Here is a 12,882-nt window from a genome sequence, read left to right on the forward strand (position 1 = left end):
TGCAACTGTGATTATATGCAACCAAATAAAAAAATGTCATGACACCAGAGCACAAAACACACACAAAATAAACAAATATCTACTGTATGCGACAAATAAAATAAAATGGATATTTGTTACAAAATACCAATGAACCACAGTCAAATAGATACATATAACATGATGCAGACCAGTACAAATCCCCATGTGTGGTTTCAAAAAGCCAATTCCACACTGTCCTTCAGAAGGCATTGAAATGCTGGACACACTGCCGCAGAGATTCTCAAAGCGTTCTGTTGCTGCATGTCTGCAATACTGTTACAAAAGAGGACTGAATGCCATTTGTCACAGACTGATTCTCACCAGTACAATCTGCATTTCTGTGACTCATTAGACTTTCTCCCAATTATTTGTTCTTGTTTTGAACATTAGTCAGCCATCCACTACTTGACGACGCAGCTGTGGATATCACAAATGTTAAAGGGGCTATTTGCAAACTTTTCTGTTACCAAACGTGGTTTCTTGCCCGGAGAGGGTGATGGTGATTGTCACTTGACAAGAGCTTTGGCCATCGTTGTCTTAATAACAAAAGAGGTTATAATACGTCCTCTGAGCAGCGGTACATCTTCAGGGCAGATTGGAGGCTGCAGTGACTCGCTATTGGAAAGTGGAGAGACGGGCTGGAGTTAGCTAGGTAGCATGCTGACTTCAGTAGTAGATGCGATAGAGACAAGATTTAACATTGGTGTTGCTTTCCAGTGTTGGAGATTTAAGAATTAAGTTTGATGCTGAAATCACAATATCTAGACTGGTAAGAAAACAGCTGTTAATGCTAACGTTGGCTATGTAGCAAAAGCAAAACTTACAAATAGCTCCTTTAATGTTTCATAATGTGTTTGATACAAAAAAAAAGTCTTTGTTGTCCTGTAAAGTATCTGCTATTCACCACCTGTAGTGTCTGCTGCTATGCTGAGGCTGCTATGAACCTCTGTGTAGTTGTGGAAAGTGCTGACATCACCAGCGATGTTCCAGCCGAGACCATGTTTGTTTTTATTTGTGTTTCCTGATTAGGATGTAGAGCTGGGGCATTGTACCGGAGGAAAGGCAGCGGGGGTTCTGACTCACAGGCTCAAAGCGTTTTGGATTAAAATGCATTTTGTAGGTGAGGATGTTCATATATATTCATAAATATCATCACCTCTTACTTCAAACTCCTCTGGGTGTTTAGCTAAATGTTCTCAAAATCGCACAGATGTGTTGTTACTTGTTTGTTCTTACAACTTCTTCTGTATCAAGAATCAATCCTTCACCATCATCTAAGAACATTTGGTTGGTCTACTGCATCTTATAAAAACATGTAAATGTATCTGTGTTCACATTTTTACATCTTTGAAGTGGAGAGTAACATTTTGTGCCTCAGAAATTGAGTGAAACATTTCTCATTCATGTTTAAATGAAAGCAGAATCTGGCTTTAAACTCTTCATCAACTGTTTATGGTGCTTGATGGAAATTCATTTACATTACTTAGTAAAAAATTAATCAGCTGATGATGAAATACTCTGTCTGAGTGAATCTACTTGAGGCCTATACTCAAGGCTGTCTTGTACATTTGGTGCTCCACACTGTCAAATAGTCCAAAGATCATTCATCTTCAAAACATATAACTTCAAAGTGGACTAATAAGTTGTAAAAGTCAATGAACTTAAGATAAGTTTAATCTGCTTTACACACACACACACACACACACACACACACACATACACACACAAACACACACACACACACACACACACACACTCAGTCGTGTCTCCATGATGAGGCCATTACATTGACTTGCATTCATTTCCAAGAGACTTACTCTAACCTTTCCCATAACTACTACTCACCTAACCCTAACCATTACCCTAACCTTAAAAATGAGTCTGAAAATGAGCACTAGAGTTTTTATCTTGAATGAACTTATTTACATTAAGTTAATGAAAAAAAATAGTTTATTCCACTAAATTCCTGCATGATTTTTTACACTGTGTGTCTAATTTTGGTCATATTTTAAAGTTGATATATCTGGATTTAATGGAGCAAAGATGCATCTAATAATCTAAAATTGGGACAAAGAATTATGTTTTTCCTCAAATAAGAATTTCTGAAAGCATGCTGAAAAAATTACTTGCTCACAGTGCATATAAGCAACAGTTTTTCTACATGGCATTACCTTTCTCTGTGTCGAGATTCAGTTCAACTTTTTCATTTAGATTCCAAATTGTTTGCTTCAGTTGATGTTGCTCCTGCACTTCAAACCTGTTTATTCAGAATCCGTCTGAATGATTCTTCTTGTTTGCAGGAGAAAGATAATATGAAAAAATATCTGTAAACAAATTTCTGTTTGTATTCATACAAAGTTCTTCCCAGTAGCCTTGAGGTGCTGTGAAAAGTTTATGTAGGGCTGGTGGGGACAATATAAAGTGGTGCATGGAAATAGCTAGAATAGCTTTTCACCTCAGCGCTAAAACACATGAAACACACCTGCATGGGAAATAAATTCTGTCATAAATATGTAATGCAGAACAATTGTTTTTCAGTCTTATATCAAACAATTATTAGAAAATCCCAGGATTGATGTTTAATGGGAAACCAATTCAAGTGAAAAGTTTGAAATTGTTGCGGAGGAAGTGAATGAAGTTGTCAGTTGTAGATTGTAGTTCACAGCATGCAGAGATTAAAAAAAAAATGTACATCTTCCACAGAGGACATGGTTAAAATGTTGGCTGTGTTGACATATGATTTAAAACTGGTCATAAAAAGATATAAGGTATGTCTGGCACTCAGCTTCAGAAAGCACACAGACACACTGTGAAGTCAGGACAGAGCCAGACAGGATAACACACAGGCACACTCATAAAATCCCACCTCCTACCACATCCCACCGTTTAGTCTGACCACACTGTCTGTCAGGCAGTTCCATGGATAGGAGCTGTTTTATCTGTCTGACATTTGCAATGACTTTTAGATAAAAAATGTTCTCTGACACTTAATGGCTGAAAAATATCAGCAGATTTGACTGAAATGAGCACATCACAAAATATTTACCATGTAGGGAATTTTCTGTATCCAATAGAGAGCTGGCTTTTAGACTCCATCTGCTTTAAGACAGTTTGTCTTCCCGGAGCAGCAGTGTCAGAAACAAAAGCGATGAGCACAACTGTCAAATAGATATCATGAGTCAGATTGAACTTTTTGAAGCTAATACTTCATCTCTGATGGATTGCCTGGAATAACTTTTAGGTGTCTTGAAAAAGGGGAAAATAGAACACTGAAGAGCAATTTCAGCAATTTTGTCCATTCCAACACAACCCTTGTAGCCATATTTAGTGTCAGTATATTTTAGTGTCAACCCCTCACCTAAAGTTATCTTTGGCATCAATCAACTTCACTATACCAATTTTTGTTCTTTCTTGCTTTTCTGTTTCCTTCTCCTTCATTTTCATCAGCCAGCCTGTCAGTCATGTATCTGTTCAATAATTCAGAACTACATTTTTCTTGCTTCATCTGATAGAGAGAATCCGCGGCCTATTGGAGCTGCGGAAACTGCCTCAACCTGAGACTGGGCCGTGAAATTGGAGTGCCAGGCAGGCATTAACCTGGCTGGGTATGTACATATTAATATGCTCATTATCTGCAGCACGAAGGGACATGTGGTCTGTGGCACACCGGTGACATTCAAGAGGACACAATACAAAGGCACATGTGTTTGCACTGGGAAGTATGTGTGCAACCACACAGTGAGTATATGCACAGAAGCTCTCCATCTTTAGCCTGCACCACACACACACACACACACACACACACACACACACACACACACACACTCACACACACAAAGCGCACATGACCCAGTCCCCTCTCATACACCCACGCTCATTTTCACCATTTTGTGTTAATTCCCTCCACAGAAGGTGTAGGACAGCATTATTAATCATGTGCAGCTTCTGACTAAAAGCCAGCCAAACAACCCCAGGAAACAAACAGTAACTTGTTTACGCAGAAAATTAATTCTCTGTCATGCACATCTTGTTTAAGAATTAAAGAAATTAGCCTGGGGTGAAGACATATCCATGGTGTGCGTTCGACCTTGTTCTCTGCCTGGCTGTGCAGGGCTATATTAGGTTGCTGTAACAGACCAAAGACAAAACGAATGTGCAGTATCACCAAAGGATAGGAAATATTTGGAGGACACAGTGGAGGGTGTAATGGCAAACAGTGGACTAAAACAAACAACAATCAAACACAACAGCTATTTCATGAATCACCTTTTATTCTTTTTAAAATACTGTTTTTATGCTGTTTGTGTTTTTGCAATGCTTGAGTTTTGTGGGTTATCGATGCAGATTTGTTTTTTAGAGTTGCATATAATTTCAGCCTGTGGCAAAGCATTCATCAATAAATCTTTTTTGTTTCAGCAGTTTATCTTACCTTCTTGAGTTATCAGCTGCCCCTTTACCCCTGTGATCTTACGCTTAATGATTAACTCCTGACTGGAGGTTTGACGTACCTGGGCCCTGCCTGCTGTTTGGATCACCACAGTGAAGAATCATGGGAGTTTTCTGGTTAGAGAGCACTTAGTTCATTCGTGCTTTATTCCCCCTATCATGAAACACCACTCATTGTGTGCTGGGGTTACATAAGTACACACTGAAGGCTTGTGGATTAGCATAATGACCATCTGCAGACTTTAAAAGCTGTAATCAAGTTCCTCAATGAATCTATAAATGCTAATTAGACTCATTGAAGACTTCATGTTCAAAAAAGAAAAACACATTTTAATGTGCCTTCTAGCACAGTTTCACTGTAGAGTGAGCTGAACAAATGAATCTGCAGAGGACAAAGACTTACTGAGACTGAAAGACTCCTCTTTCCCCCTTTTTCTTGTATTGTATTTGTTTCTTTGGCAAAAAATATTACTCTATAGAGTGTTATGGAGGACTCTTTTGATTATGTCCATTTAAAGATCTGTGTGTCTATTCTCAGAGCAGACATAAGCACAATTTCTTATAGCCTGACTCATTGTCCAGTCTATCAAACGTACTCCCAGTAGACTTGAGAAACATTAGCGCAGCTCACTCAGCTTGATACTACAGACGGCAATATAGGAGGGATGAGACGTAAGTGGCATCTACACACAGTCTAAAAGCATTCAAACCATCAATCGTATAAAATTAAAGGCTGATATACATTTAATGCAAGAAACTCAGAACTACAACATCTCAAATTTGAACAATTTGATGAAATGTTTTCATCAACATACAACCGTAAACAAAGAGGGGTTTCAATTTTAAGCAATAAAAACATTCCATTTGTCCACAGCACAGCTTGTATTTATTTGGACAGAAGGTTCATCATCATTAATGCTGTTAACCACACAACATTTACACTCACCAACATATACCACCCCAAACATTATAACTTTTTCTCCTTACTGTGTGACTTCAACAAATATTCTAATAGCTGGAGACCTCAATACTGTCATTAACCCCACAATTAAATGCTAAAGTACCTTCAGTATCTCAAGAAACTGGCACTCCACTGAAATTAGAAAACAGGATATGAATGATTATGGATTTGGCGATAGGAGAAGAATGAGAGAACCCAATATTCATATTTCCTCTCCCTCTATCAGTCTCCCTCCAGAATTGACCTTTGTCTCGTAAGCAAGTCACCCAACATATCCTAGAAAACACAATTCATTCGATCATCATCAGCAATCACACTCATGTTCTCCTAAGCCTCTGACAAGATGGCACTTCAGTACATCACTTTTAGAGAATCCAGATTTCAACTCACTGATCAAAAGAGAGTAGTCATCTTTCCTGGAGATGAACAACTCAACAGAAATTTCACCCTCACTGTTTTGGGAAACAGGCAAAGCAGTAATGAGAGGTAAAATCATATCATATTCATCACACAAGAAAAAGCAGCAACAAGAACTGTAAAACACTGTAAAGCAAATGATTAAACATCTAACAATCCAATATACCAATAACCCCAGTGAACAAATGCAAACCAACTTTCATAGCTCGACTTCAAAGTATCATATACTTAAAACACAATTCCTTTTTTAACGCAAAAAAGAGAAAGCAATTATCCTGTCCATACTTAATTCTACAGGTACTATTGCCCAAAAAGTATACGAATGATGTCTTTCAAACATTTTACAGCAAATTTGTACTCCTCAGATCACCTACCCCTACAATCAAACACGGATGACTTTCTAAAGAACCTGGACTTACCAACACTATCTTGAAACAAACATTTTAGATGCTCCCCTAACCTCTGAAGAACTCAATAAAGTCCTGAATAAAATGCCCACTAATAAATCACCTGGACCAGATGGACTTCCGGCTGAATCCTATGGACACTTAAAACCTAATAAAGACCCAACCCACACTTCTAGCTACCGTCCTCTCTCACTAATAAATACTGACTTAAAAATTATTACTAAAGCCCTAGCAACCAGAACAGAAACAGTCATCTCTAATCCACCCTGACAGACATGCTTCAGATAAACAACCATAATTGTATCATTAGATCCTGAAAAAGAATGTGATAAAGTAAACTGGACTTTTCTATTTTGTACCCTGCACAAGTTTGGTTTTGGGGAGTTGTTCATCCATTTGATAAGAACACTGTACACTTCCCCTGGGGCCACAATATTCACTGAGCTTCACACTTCATCAGGCAACCAGACAACGATGCCCAGTCTCACCATCCCTATTTGCCATCTTTATCGAACCACTTTCAGAAGCATAACAACAAAGCAATGAAATTGAAGGAATTCAGGGTGGCAATTCATAAAATGAGTCTTTATGCTGATGATCTATTAGTATACTTACAGAACTCTTATATGTCACCCCCAGAAATTCCCAACATCATTAACAACTGCTCCACAAATTCACACTACACAATAAACTGGAATAAATTAGCTATACTACCACTGTCTGAAGATGCTTGGGATTCTGCAGCCCAAGATTCCCCCACTTCACATTGGCAACATAAAATATTTAAACATTAATATTTCTCCTAGGCTTTCAGAACTCTTCGACCTCAATTAAACCCCTTTGCTAAAAAAGAAAAAAAAATTAGAAATTGACTTCAAACGCTGGACCAAGCTGACACTCAATGGGAGAATTACTACAGTAAATATGAGAACCTTACCTCAGATTAATTATTACTCACCCAATTTTACTGAAAAAAACAAAAAAACAAAAAACAGAATCTTACTCTCAACATTACAAAATGGAAAATCACAAGGAGGCCTATAAGCACCAAACTTCATCCACTACTTTTTGGTTAATTAACTAAATGGACCTGAAAGCACGATGACAATAAACCATGGCTAGAACAAAATCAATATAAAACCAATTCAGTTGCAGGCCGTCCTTTCTGCCCAGGTCCCTTTAAAAACCATTTCTGTCCAACATCCAACAACTGTTTTTCTCTTTGGTTCTTTCTCTCCTACACAGTCATGGATACCAACTATGCCCAAGTCTCTGTTCAATGCAAGGCTTGTCCCACTGTAGTATTGTATGTGTGTGATGTCATGTAATGTCTTTATGTTAAATCGCTGATTCTATGTTTGTCTTGCTTCACCAAAGAATTCAAGGATAGGAGGGATGAGACAAAGAACATGATGCCAGCCTAAGGTGCTGGTGAGTAAAGGCATTTAGCCACATGCATGTAGGACAACCTGAGGCGTGGTTGTAGGTGGAGTGCATTTCCCACTTTGTCAGCAAGTTGCATGAAACTAATTTGAGATACTCCACATTATACAGCATAAGTACATGTTTTACATGAAATATGCATGATACAAAATAATGTATGAAATTTTAAGTATACACATTATTAATGTCCTATATATAATGTCAACATAATATGGTGCAGTGGGTGATAACATAGTTTGCTGCACCAGTGGCTTCTAGCCATTGCTGCTATCATATTTTGACCTTTACTGTTACAAACAAAAGGCTGTAAAAGGCACAGTACATTTGTGGGAAAAGATATCCAGACATATGATCCCTTGACATTATTGTGTACTTGAGTGACCATAAGAGTGAAGTAGTGTCGATAGAATTTGCTTTAAAAAAGAAAAAAGGAAAAGGCTTGCAATTAAAGAATGGGAGATCTCTTGTTCAGTGTTCAGAACATTTGTAGAAAAATAAAATGAGAAAATGACAAAGAAAATGAACTCAGTGTCTCAGTGTTAATTACATTTTTACCAGCTGAGTAAGGCTTGATGAATTAAAGTAAGAATTAAAACACCAATAATTATTTAGGACATTAAAGTAATGTGTACAGTCTTATGATTGTTGAATAGTGTGTTCCAATAAATGCATATTAAACAATTTTTTTTTTTTAAAAATACTCCCCTATTGTGTTGCTGTGTGGCTGATTGTAAGTTCACCTATATTATTATTTCAACAAATCTCCACATGTTCCCATTTTCTTATATAATTGATCACATAACCTATAGTGTATGTACATATATCCATACATTCAATTTATTAATTTTCTTTTATTATTTTAATTTTTAATTTTACTCTATTTTAGATTTAACTATAGAGGTTCAAGGGAAAAGAAAAAAAATGTGCAGCAGCTGAACTTCTGTTATTTTGTGGTCACAAGCACACCTGTGGAACAGTGGATTAGAAGTAAACCATGACTGATGTGATGGGTCCGACTTCAATCATCTGTTCAAATGGTCTGTTTTCATTCTGTTTTAAATAGGAAGCTGCTTCTCATAGTTCAGCAGAAGTGACAGAACAGCACCATAAACTGGTGAGGGCAGATGGGCAGATCTGCTTGGTAGGAGATTATACATTTGCATAACATGTTGCTTTGGTCCTATAAGAACTGCAATTTAATGTAAACCTGCAACAAGCCGGGCGAAAGCTGATGTGGGACATTTTGGCTGTGACAGGAAGGCAAACATCCACCAGGCCCTGATATTTACTGTTTAGAGGATGAAATGTCAAGTGGGTGATTGATCAGGGCTAAAAATAACCCTTTGTCTGGTTATGTGTTTAAAATCTGAACATGAATCTTAGACCACAGACCTTGTTGGTTTAATTATATTTAGAGGGCTTAAAGCAAGGAAAATTTCTTTGCCCAAAATGTGTTGGGGGTTACAGTTGGATGACAGTTGTGTCGCATTTTGTGACCAGTTTCAGAAAGACAAGAACAACAAATCTAATCGCTTCTAAATTTGAAACCTCACCTTAACTTGAAAAGTCCAAATGGAAGAAAAATGCATCATCTACTCACCCATTCCTCAGTCGGAAACCATCATCTGGTATTTGTATCCAAGTCCAAGCACAACTTTCAAAGCCTTAAATAATAGCCTATTCAATACATCTATCTTTCAAACGTTTCAGTGCTTGTTCCTCCGTTGTTCTCTAAACAGCGTACCTATGTGGCATAATAGGCCTAGGCTACTGTTGCCAAATTAGTCCAAAAGATTACGATGATGATATTAAAACAAAACAAATAGATTATTATATATATATATATATATATATATATATATATATATAGCCATATTCTCGCTAAGCAACAGAAAAGTAGCAAGAATATTTTCAAAACTTTTGAATCTAAAACAAGTTCAATCTAAGAATTTAATGTTGCTTTATTTTAAGTAAAAAATAGATAAAAAATCAATAATACAAACCAAAAACCCAAAAGAAGCAGTTTTCTGTAAAAAATTAGTCAAAAGAATCTTTAACAAGCCTAAAGGATTTTTTAATATATAAACCCAAATATTAAAGTTTATATGTAATTGTAATTTAGGCACTGCGAAATAAGTAAGGCAAAGGCCACATCATTCCCAGTGACACATGATGAAACAGACAGTTAGACACAGATAGATCACAAACCACATAACAAGCAACAGCAACGACAAAAAATTAAACCAGGCCAGGCAGTCCTAGTTTAGCAGTGTCGAAGCCTGCATTAGTTAGTCAGAAACTGGAAGCATTGACTCATCATCACTTCCTGTCATATTGATGACATGCAATATTATAAATCTATCTTGAGGTGGAATTTTCCTTCAAAAGTAAGACACGTCATGATTTTCATAATGTTTTAACAAACAGATTGACATAATCTGAAATAATTACATTTGTTTGAGGACGCCCGTACAGTAATTCCTTAAGTTGGCAGTGTCATACTTAATCTGATTATATCAAAATCACTCTGTCTGTTTACATTGCCCATTCATTTAGTGATACCAAACTCATTTTGTCTATTGCCATTGTAATGTACAAGCATGAATATGCATGAAGGACAGTTTAATACAGTAATTTCTTCTGACGGTACACTAATGCCTGTCAGTGGCAATGCTGAGAAATGATACTGATGGGATATGTTTAAACAGCCACCCCACCCTCAGCACACAGGCCTCAAGACTATCTCTAATAATGAATATTTCATCCCAACAGATAACACAAACATTCAGTTCAGACATGAAGCAGTCAACATTTTCTAAAAAACCTCCAGGAGACAGTACGCTATGGGCCCATCCAAACTTTTAAGACTTCTTGGCACATGCACACACACATACCCGTAAAAAAAAAAAAACGCCCTTGTATCGGCTGCCCTGAGCCACCCTCGCACTAAAACCACTTGTTTACTCAGTGATCCCATGTTGGCTTCCAGACCACAGTGACCTGGGAGCAGGGTAACTTTCTGTGGCCTTGCCTGCCTCATAACCACTGTCCTTGGCTGAAGATCAAGGCTGTCTGAGTTTGGTTAAAACACAACCAGTGAGAAACAAGGACCCAAACAATGTAAGAGGAAGAAAGTGAAACAGGCAGCTGCAGAAGATGCTATTGACAGCACAAATGACATACAAAAAAACCCATATCTGTAAATGTGTTCCACTCCCAAAAATTGCCCACTCTATTACTTCTAATGAATAATAGAGAACACTAATGTTATTTATTGGTGCACTATAAAAAAAATATCCCAAGAGATATTATGTGTTTTATCATTTTTCATCTTATTGTCTTCCATTGGTTTTCTTTTTATTAAGTATGAAGTAGGAGTAGTGATTCAGGTGTTCAGTGCAAAACTGATTAGGTGTGGGATGATAAATATTGTGAGCAAAAGCAGAGTCAGCAGAGCACATATATTGTACGAGTTAGCATAAGGTTTTGTTTATATTTCTCAAGAGGAAGGTGGAAGATCGATGGACTGATGGTGCAAGGGGAACTGCAGAGCCAGCCCTGATATTGCAACCACAAATACCTATTGACAGTTGCCCGAGGTGACCCAAAGGTCACCAGGAAAAATATCGATTATACTCGAACTCAAGCCTAATTGGTTGGTATTGGGAAACTTGGAGGATGCATGGAGAAAGATTGTGCGGGATAGCTGTAAAATGGGGACACAAATGGGGAGGAATTATTTACACATTGTACTGTGAGGGGCAGGCTTCCATAAACCACACAGGTAATCCAGCCATAGATCTGTTTCAGGAAACAATTCAAACAATACACCATTCACCAGGTGAGAATTTACACTAACACTGAAAAAGTCTCAAATGTATTGCACCATTGTAGCATTAAACAACTTTCAGGGCACTGTGGTGTAAACAGGTTCCCCACCTGACACGCTGCAGCCTCATCAACAGGGACAGGGCTCACCTCAGCCATCAATAGGCAATTATTCTAATGCAATTAAACATGACTCTTCCTCTCCTCTTCCAATCAATACAGATCATTTCCTCTAATCACAGGAAACGTGTCATCAAGGTTCAGCGGGGGTGTGACTCCTGTAATTAAGCCTCAACACTCCTCATCGTGCTTATGAAAACCACCGAGCAAACAGGCCACTCGCCTCCACTCCTTAACCTCATCCTTCCTTGGCAGCATCCGGTGCTGTCTAATTATGGGCTTCCAGGATGAAAAGTCATGGCCAAACACAACATATCCCACAAGCAGGAGAACCACCATCACACACGCACACACACACACACACACACACACACACACACACACACACACACATACACACACACAAACATGCAATGTTAATGTGTAAGGATGTAATGAAAGGAGAAATGTCAGCCTGTTGTTCACTGGACAAGTTAAGCTTTGTGTATGAGTGTTTTCTTATATTTGTGTGTCTGCCATGTCTTTTTATGTTTGGACCCATGGCCAACGCCCTGTAAGCGAGTGGGAGCAGAGCAGTGACAGGATGTGGCCCACGAGTGACACAGCAGTAGGACTAGAGCCATGCCAGACTCTTGTGTAACAAGCAGCCTGTTAAATCAGCCAGAGCCAAGAGGAGGAAGTGAAGGCCAGAGGCTGCCCTGTTGCAGACATATCCTGCATGTACAATTAAATCTGTGGAGAGGATTGCCACATCATCATACTAGCTGTCTCTTGACTGGTCTGATTACCCAAAACATGTCATGCTAACCTGGCAGTGTGGGCAAAACCATTACCAGGAAATCTTATCCCAACAAGAGGCAGGGCATAGAGTACAAAGTAACCGCGTATGGTCAATGTGAGAAATTGAGGACATAGTTGAAAACTGTTGTGGAACAGCTGTAAACAACTGACATCATTGCATCGTATTTGCGTTCTGCCTGGCATCAGTAATTTTCAGCCCTTTTTCTGTTTTCTTCTCTACTACTCTCTGTGTTCACATATACAGTATCTTAATGTAGCTTAATTGTCAATAAAACTGTCCTCATTGACATGTTTTTCTGTTTCTGTTGTCAGACAATGGAACAAGTTTGGAATTTTGACTGAAACACAGCCCATTAAGACTGCATGTTAACCAGCAATCACTTCCGAGCCGTTTCCAAGCTGCTGCTCTGCACTGCCAAAATCCTGATTTTATAACCA

At 38.2% G+C, this 12,882-nt stretch overlaps 1 long non-coding RNA gene across 1 annotated transcript; it reads left to right on the forward strand.

Annotated features, from left to right (window-relative positions):
- Positions 1–1,059: 1,059 nt before the first annotated feature.
- LOC111227295 lies at positions 1,060–12,608 on the forward strand. Its single transcript, XR_002665332.1, has 3 exons — positions 1,060–1,141; positions 3,534–3,626; positions 12,202–12,608. It is a non-coding gene; the product is annotated as an uncharacterized LOC111227295 (long non-coding RNA).
- Positions 12,609–12,882: the final 274 nt, after the last annotated feature.

This window comes from Seriola dumerili, unplaced genomic scaffold, assembly GCF_002260705.1.
Source record: "Seriola dumerili isolate Sdu_G_001 unplaced genomic scaffold, Sdu_1.0 BDQW01000169.1, whole genome shotgun sequence".
Lineage (NCBI taxonomy): Eukaryota > Metazoa > Chordata > Actinopteri > Carangiformes > Carangidae > Seriola > Seriola dumerili.